Genomic DNA, 6,759 nt, shown 5'->3' with positions numbered 1-6,759 from the left:
AAGGGGTGCACTGTTCCCGGAGATACTGCAATAACGGGTCAATGCGTGGAGTGGACAGAGCAAGCTCCATTTCCAGCTCCCTGTTCTAAAAATCCATTTAATATATGGTCCCCAAATAGGGGACGTATCAGATATTAAACTGATAAGAACAGATTTTTTTAACTTGGAAGTACCCACATTTAGGTACACCCGTTTATTAAAGTTTTAAAAGCAATTACAGATAAAAGACGTATGTATACAGTGTATTACATATTTAAAGCATTTATAACATATCAATCAGATTTTTTTTTTTTTTTTTTTTTTTTTTTTCCTTCCAAAGTTACATGCAGTAAAAAAACAAGTAATATACAAGCATCGGCCAATAATTTACATTTATGGTAGCGTTCAAATTATAGTATTCCACTCTTCTACCATCCATTGCTTTGACAATAAAAGATTCTTTTTCTTGTCCAATAAATAATAAATATACATTTCACTAAAAGCCAATGATAAAACGTCTTTCACAGATAAAACATCATGTTTAAAAAAGAAGGATGTTCCTGGCCTTCCATAGAGCTTCTTTGATGGTGCTGATTGTCTTCCATGCGATGATCCTCTTAGTTGCGTTGGGGCATTCCATGCATCCAAACAAAACAGTCTCAAAACTTAAGTCTTTCAAATCAGTTATTTTCTGGAGTAAAGGGAAAAATTTTGTCCATATTTGTCTTGTGAATTGACAAGTCCAAAGAATGTGCAGCACTGTTTCTTCCCTTTGGCAGTCCTCTCTCGGGCATTTGGCGGATCTCACGAGTCCTCTTCGGTGCTGGAATGCCCGGCATGGAAGACAATCATGCACACAGCTCCAGGCCAGGTCCTTCTGGGAATTAAAAAGATACGAGGCATTAACATTTTTCCAAATCTCTAAACACTTAGGATCATTAAAGTTTCCAATCTGCGTCACTTGTTCTTTTCCTTTGAGGCCCTTTAGGATCTTTTTGCTATCCCCTAGGGCCTCTGTGTTTATACCCTTTAGGTCATATGTGTTAACAATGGTACCTAAGATTTTATAGTTTTCGGGTGTGTTAAAAGCATATGGGGAATTTAAAACTGTTTCAAACCACCCAAGGCGTCTCATAAAAAAACCAATGTTAAAACGTATAAAATATGACCAGTAACTATTTTTAAAAAGGGAATTAAAACACAGGACAAAGAAACGGATTAAAACAAAAGCTCTAAAATCTGGGAAGTCTTTGCCACCATTACCTTTGGATTTTACCACCAGCTCTCTTTTTAGTTTTTCCATCTTGGAACTCCAATAAAAGGTAAAACAAGCTTTAATTATTTTGTTAAAAATGCCGTTTGGAGGGGGGAAGACCAGGCTTAAATATAATAAAAGCGGCAATATGACCATTTTAATAATTAAAATTTTCCCCTCCATAGTCATTTTTCTCAAATTCCACATACACAGCTTTTGGTTTACCTTCTGAGCCACCATATTCCAGCTTTCTGTGCCTTTATTTTCTTCATTAAAAATTACACCTAAAACTTGAACAGAGTCCCTCTCAGGAACTTGGATATCTGTTAAAACCACATTGCCAACCTTAAAAATAGAACTTTTATTAAAATTTAATTTAAAACCAGACCCACAGCAGAAAAACTCCACCTGCCTTAAGGCTTTTTGTATAGAAGGAGAATCCCTGCATATTATGGCTACATCATCCATATACCCTGTGACTTTAGCCTCCAGACCTCCTCCACCAGGCAGTGGGATTCCCCGGATTTGTTTATCCCTCCTCAGGGCACATAGCAGGGGTTCAAGAGCACAAATAAATAAAAGTGGGGACAGGGGACAACCCTGCTTAACCCCAGATTTTAAAACAACGTCTTTAGTTTTAAAACCATTTATCACAATCTTGCTTGTGCAATCTTTATAAAATGCCTTAAGTGACTCTAAAAACCCTTCTGGTATACCCATTTTATTTAAAACATTAAAAAGGAACTCGTGAGATACTCTATCAAAAGCTTTCTCAAAATCAAGGGATAAGACCGCCATTCCACCTCCCCTTGATTTGGTGTCATCAATTATGTCTTTAATTAAATTTAGGTTTTCCCATATGCTTCTCTCTGGTATACCACAGACCTGGTTAGGATGTATTATGTTTCCCACCACTTTTTTGAGTCTGTTTGCACAAATTTTGGCCATTATTTTATAGTCACAGTTTAAAAGGGTTATTGGTCTCCAATTTTTTATGTCCGTTTTGTCCCCTTTTTTGTATATAAGGGAAACCTCACCCTTTTTCCAAGAGGTGGGGAGAGTTTTTGTATTAAAAACCTCACTTAAAATATTTAAAAGATCTTCTTGTAAAAGCTCATAAAAACTGGAATAAAATTCTATGGGGATACCGTCTGGCCCGGGGACTTTTCCTGGTTTAAAACTTTTCACTGTTTCAGCCACCTCTTCCTTGCTCAGGTCCTGCAATAAAAAGTTTTGTGACACTGGGTCTAAAATGGTTGTGATTTCCTCCATAGAGCTTTCCATAAAACTATTGTCTATAACTTTTTTATTAAAAAGGTCAGCATAAAATTGGTGGACTTTATTTAAAATTCCCTCTATTTCATTTTCTCCCTCCAAAGAATTAATAAATACCCTTTTTCCGACCATATTTTTAAAGAAATAACGGGAACAGGTTTCATTCTCTTCTATATGCTTGACTTTTGAGTGAAAGATTAATTGCTTCCCCCTTTGTTCCAAGCATCTTGATATTTCAGTTTTAAGATTACAAATATCTTTATCCACATCAATGTCGTGCTCACGTAGTTTATAGAGGGTTTGCAGTCGGGTATTTAGGAGGTTGTAAATCTCTCTCTTTTCTTTAGCTTTTTGTACTCCAGCTTTAATAAAGAAATTTTTAATATTTTTCTTCATTTTTTCCCACCACCTACTAATAGGGGTACGGGGATCTCTAGTTTGTTTGCAATTTGTATAAAATTCCGTAAAACTGGTTAAAATTTCTGGATCATCTAAGAGAGAGACATTTAGTTTCCAGGCACCTTTACCTTTTTTCTTAAAATCATCATAATTAACATTAAAAAGTAAAAGTTTATGGTCTGAAAAGACATTGGTTAAAAGCTCACATTTAAAAGGCAGTATGGAATTAGAACAAAAAATAAAATCAATTCTGGAGCTACAGTTCACATTGCTCCAGGTTACCCACTCTTCAGCAGGGAGATTCATATTGCATTCCTTAAAACAATCGATAAGTTTAAAATCCTGCACAATGTTTCTGAGCATAAAAGAGGTTTTATCGTAGTTTCTGCTTACCGCATTGGAGAATCTTTTCTCCCCACCCATAATACAATTAAAATCACCTGCTAAAATAAGAGGATCAGAATCATTAATAAAAAGGGGTAACATTTCTAACATTTTTGCTCTTTCATTTTTCTCAGTAGATCCATAAAAATTTAAAAACTGCCATTTAAAACCATCAATAAAAGCTTTAACCAATAAAATCCTGCCTGGTAAAACCTCCTGAACTGAGTCAATAAAAACATTACCTTTAAAAAGAATGGCGACCCCTGCTGACCTGGATTCATTTGATCCTGACCACACTGAGGGTCCATGTGTCCAATCTGTTTTATACTTATTATAATTTAAAGAGTGTGGAATATTGCATTCCTGTAAGAAGATAACTGATGCCGACAAAGTGTACAAAAACTCAAAGAGCGCCAACCTCCTGGGTTTTGTTTTAATCCCTCTAACGTTGAGGGATATTCCAGAGATCCCCGCCATAAGAGAAAATAAAAGGTACGAAATTCAAAAACTCTTACCTCAGCTGGCTTATATGTCCTCATCGGAGGGTTCGGTCTTGTCGGCGACGGTCATGAGGGAAGAGATCTCGGAGGACTCTCCATCAGACAGGGCTTCGGATGGCATTACACTTTCCGGGACGAGCTCACTCTCCATAAATAAGACCTTACTTGTCAGGTAGGCCGACTCCCATCCCTGCTCCTGATCTCCCACCGGCCCCCCCTCCAGGGGACCAATCGGAGGGGTCAGATCGAGCTCGGGTGCCGGCTGTCCTCTGACCGGAGTTACAGGAATGGCTGAGGCAGCCACCCCAGACCCCCTCTCCATCTCTGAAGAGGGTGGGGTTGCCCGCTCCTCCATGGGCATCTCCTCGGGTTTCCCACCTCCATCAGGGGGTTCCTGTGGGGGTACTTCCCTTGATGCACCACCTGTTTTCTCCTGGACTTTCCGCCTTTTTGAATCCGATTTTCCGCGCCCTTGAGCCGTCCCGGAAGATCGCAGAGACAAGGGCTGGCTTTTTGCAGAAGCAGCTGTACCCTCTGCGGGGTCCTCTTTCTGCTGCCTGCTCTCCTTCTGCCGTTCCCTCCTGCGTCTCGCTTTCTCGTTCCTCACTTCAGTGTAGCCATCCTTACCTGTACCAGGTACCTCATTCGACTCGTCCATCGACTCCTCCTCATCCTCCTTTGTTTCGGGGACAGCAGAACCAGCCGAGGGTTGGCAGGGGGCCGGAGGCTGTTCCTTCTCGGGTTGTGCTCCTTTTGTGTTTTTCCTGTTAGGACAAAAGGAAAAAGAATGATCTTTTGCAAGACAATTTGTACACATATTCTCTGTCTGGCATTGCTCGGTTTTATGTTCCTGGCTCCCACATTTTGCACAGGTCGGGTCACAATTTGAATGCCCATATAGTTTACATTTTCTACAGAAGGACGGCATGCCATTAAAATAGAGGTCGCCATTCGTTTTGCCAATTTTAAAACGAGCTGGTGGTAAATCTACTCCTCCAGGTTTTGAGGCATTTTTGACACAGGTTACAACATATCTCCATTTGGAGGTCCAAATGCCGCATTCATTCAAAATCTTCCCCAAACAATTGACTTTTTTGAAGAAACCCAACAGGTATCTTCCGATTTCGCTTTCTTGCATATGGGGTGAATAAATTTTAACAATCAAGAGCCTGGTCTCTTCTAAATCATGGATAGCAAATTTAACCCCTTTAAGTTCAGGGTTTTTCTGGATAATCACATCAGGGGAGATGACCTGGTTACAAACATGCTGATGGATACCTTCTCCGGTAAAAGTAACATCATAGACACCGCGTCTTGGATAGTCCTGGATGGCCAGGATTTCGTGTTTCCGGACTGAAAGAGCCTTCTCCAGGACATTGCCAACCACGAATTTTAGTCCACGGCCATCTCCTCCACCTTTCTCAAAATAAATCCGAACCGTATGCTTTAGCAGAGCATAGGTTGGAACATCACCAGGATCTGGGTCCATGGTTATAAGGAAAAAAAAAAAACGGGGGTGTTCCGCAACAAACGGGGGTGTTCCGCAACAAGGAAGGGCACCAAGTAATCCAAAGACTACCTGGCTAGGGCGATCGCAACTCGTTGCCTAGGGACTAAGCCCACCTCCCTATAGCAACAAGGGATTGGATCCCACTACAAGAGTGGGACCCGCACCCAAGGCCGAGAGGCGGGGTACCCCAGGCACCTAAAGGACTTCGACCAAATGCAAGAAAATCCTACACTTGATCTTAGCCAAAAGGCCGAGAAGCGATAGCCTGAAATGGTTTGCCACTCCGGACGCCCCATGGCCTACAACCAGGACCCACTGTGGAGAGAGCCCAAAAGATGATTGCCCAGGGGAAGACATTTTTTTCTAAACTCTGGATACCTTCTCAAATGGCAGTTCTGGTGTGTGTGGGGGTGTGTGGGGGGTGTGTGGGGGTGTGTGGGGGTGTGTTCAAGTTGGGCCCAACGCGTTTTTAAAAAATCTGCCTAACTCCGCCTAATCTGCATAACTCCGCCTGATCTGCATAACTCCGCCCATCTGAACACACCCTCCATCCCTTTGGCGCTCCAGAGTGCAACTATTAGTGCAAGTCTGCAAATTGCCCCTTTAAAAAAAAGACAATCCCCCTACCATGTGGTCTGCTGCTGTTCCAGCAGCAGACTGAAGACGGCGCCATTTTTCTCTGCCTTAGATAGGTCCAGAGCCCATTGTGACACGTGAGAGTTCCGGAGTCAATGGCTGAAGGCCCCATTGTGACAGCAGCAGCAGGTGAAGGTTCCGTGCACAGATTCTATCTACTGCAGGCAGGCAGGCAGGCAGGCAGGCAGGCAGGCAGCAGCAGCGCACCTAGTTGGTCAAAAGCATTAGAATACTACTCACACAGTACAAGACAAAATAGACAAGACTAGCACATTCAAGATCATCCATCACAGACACCATTTTTCCTTCTTTATTGAAATACATATCATACACCACATAATTAAAAGTCAGTAGTGGTCCACAAGAGGGAGCCAATGTTTTACAAAGGAATTTGTGCATGCGGTCACAAATGTAGTATGTATGGCCGAACTACTCGTAGGATACTTCAATTTAAACACTTCATGCTGACAGACAGCAGGCAGGGGCCTAATTTTGTAGATGGCACAATATATTAGCAACACTGTTACAAAGGCCTCATTCGGGCCTACATCTTAACACACCTGTTGCAACCAGCAAAGATTGCTTGATTGATTGCTTGATTGCTTGATTGATTGCATATTGGATGCAATCCAATGCTGAACATGCACAGGTGAAAGCAAGGCACAGGAAATGTTGCAAACGGTCCAGTGAAATTGAGCAAATTGCTACATTTGCCACCTGAAACGTGCTTCTTTGACCCTGAAAAGAATTCTCAGAAAGTGTTAAATGACAACTTGCTGGGCTGATTTCAATTCAATCTGTTTTTGGAAACCGGATCAGAG

General features: G+C 41.5%; 1 pseudogene; it reads right to left on the bottom strand.

Moving 5' to 3' along the window:
* Positions 1-215, bottom strand: LOC138668046 (U2 spliceosomal RNA; annotated as a pseudogene).
* Positions 216-6,759: the final 6,544 nt, after the last annotated feature.

The sequence above is a fragment of the Ranitomeya imitator genome, chromosome 2 (assembly GCF_032444005.1).
Source record: "Ranitomeya imitator isolate aRanImi1 chromosome 2, aRanImi1.pri, whole genome shotgun sequence".
Lineage (NCBI taxonomy): Eukaryota > Metazoa > Chordata > Amphibia > Anura > Dendrobatidae > Ranitomeya > Ranitomeya imitator.
The sequence above is the reverse complement of the archived record's forward strand: the minus strand, read 5'-3'. Positions and strand labels throughout refer to the sequence as shown.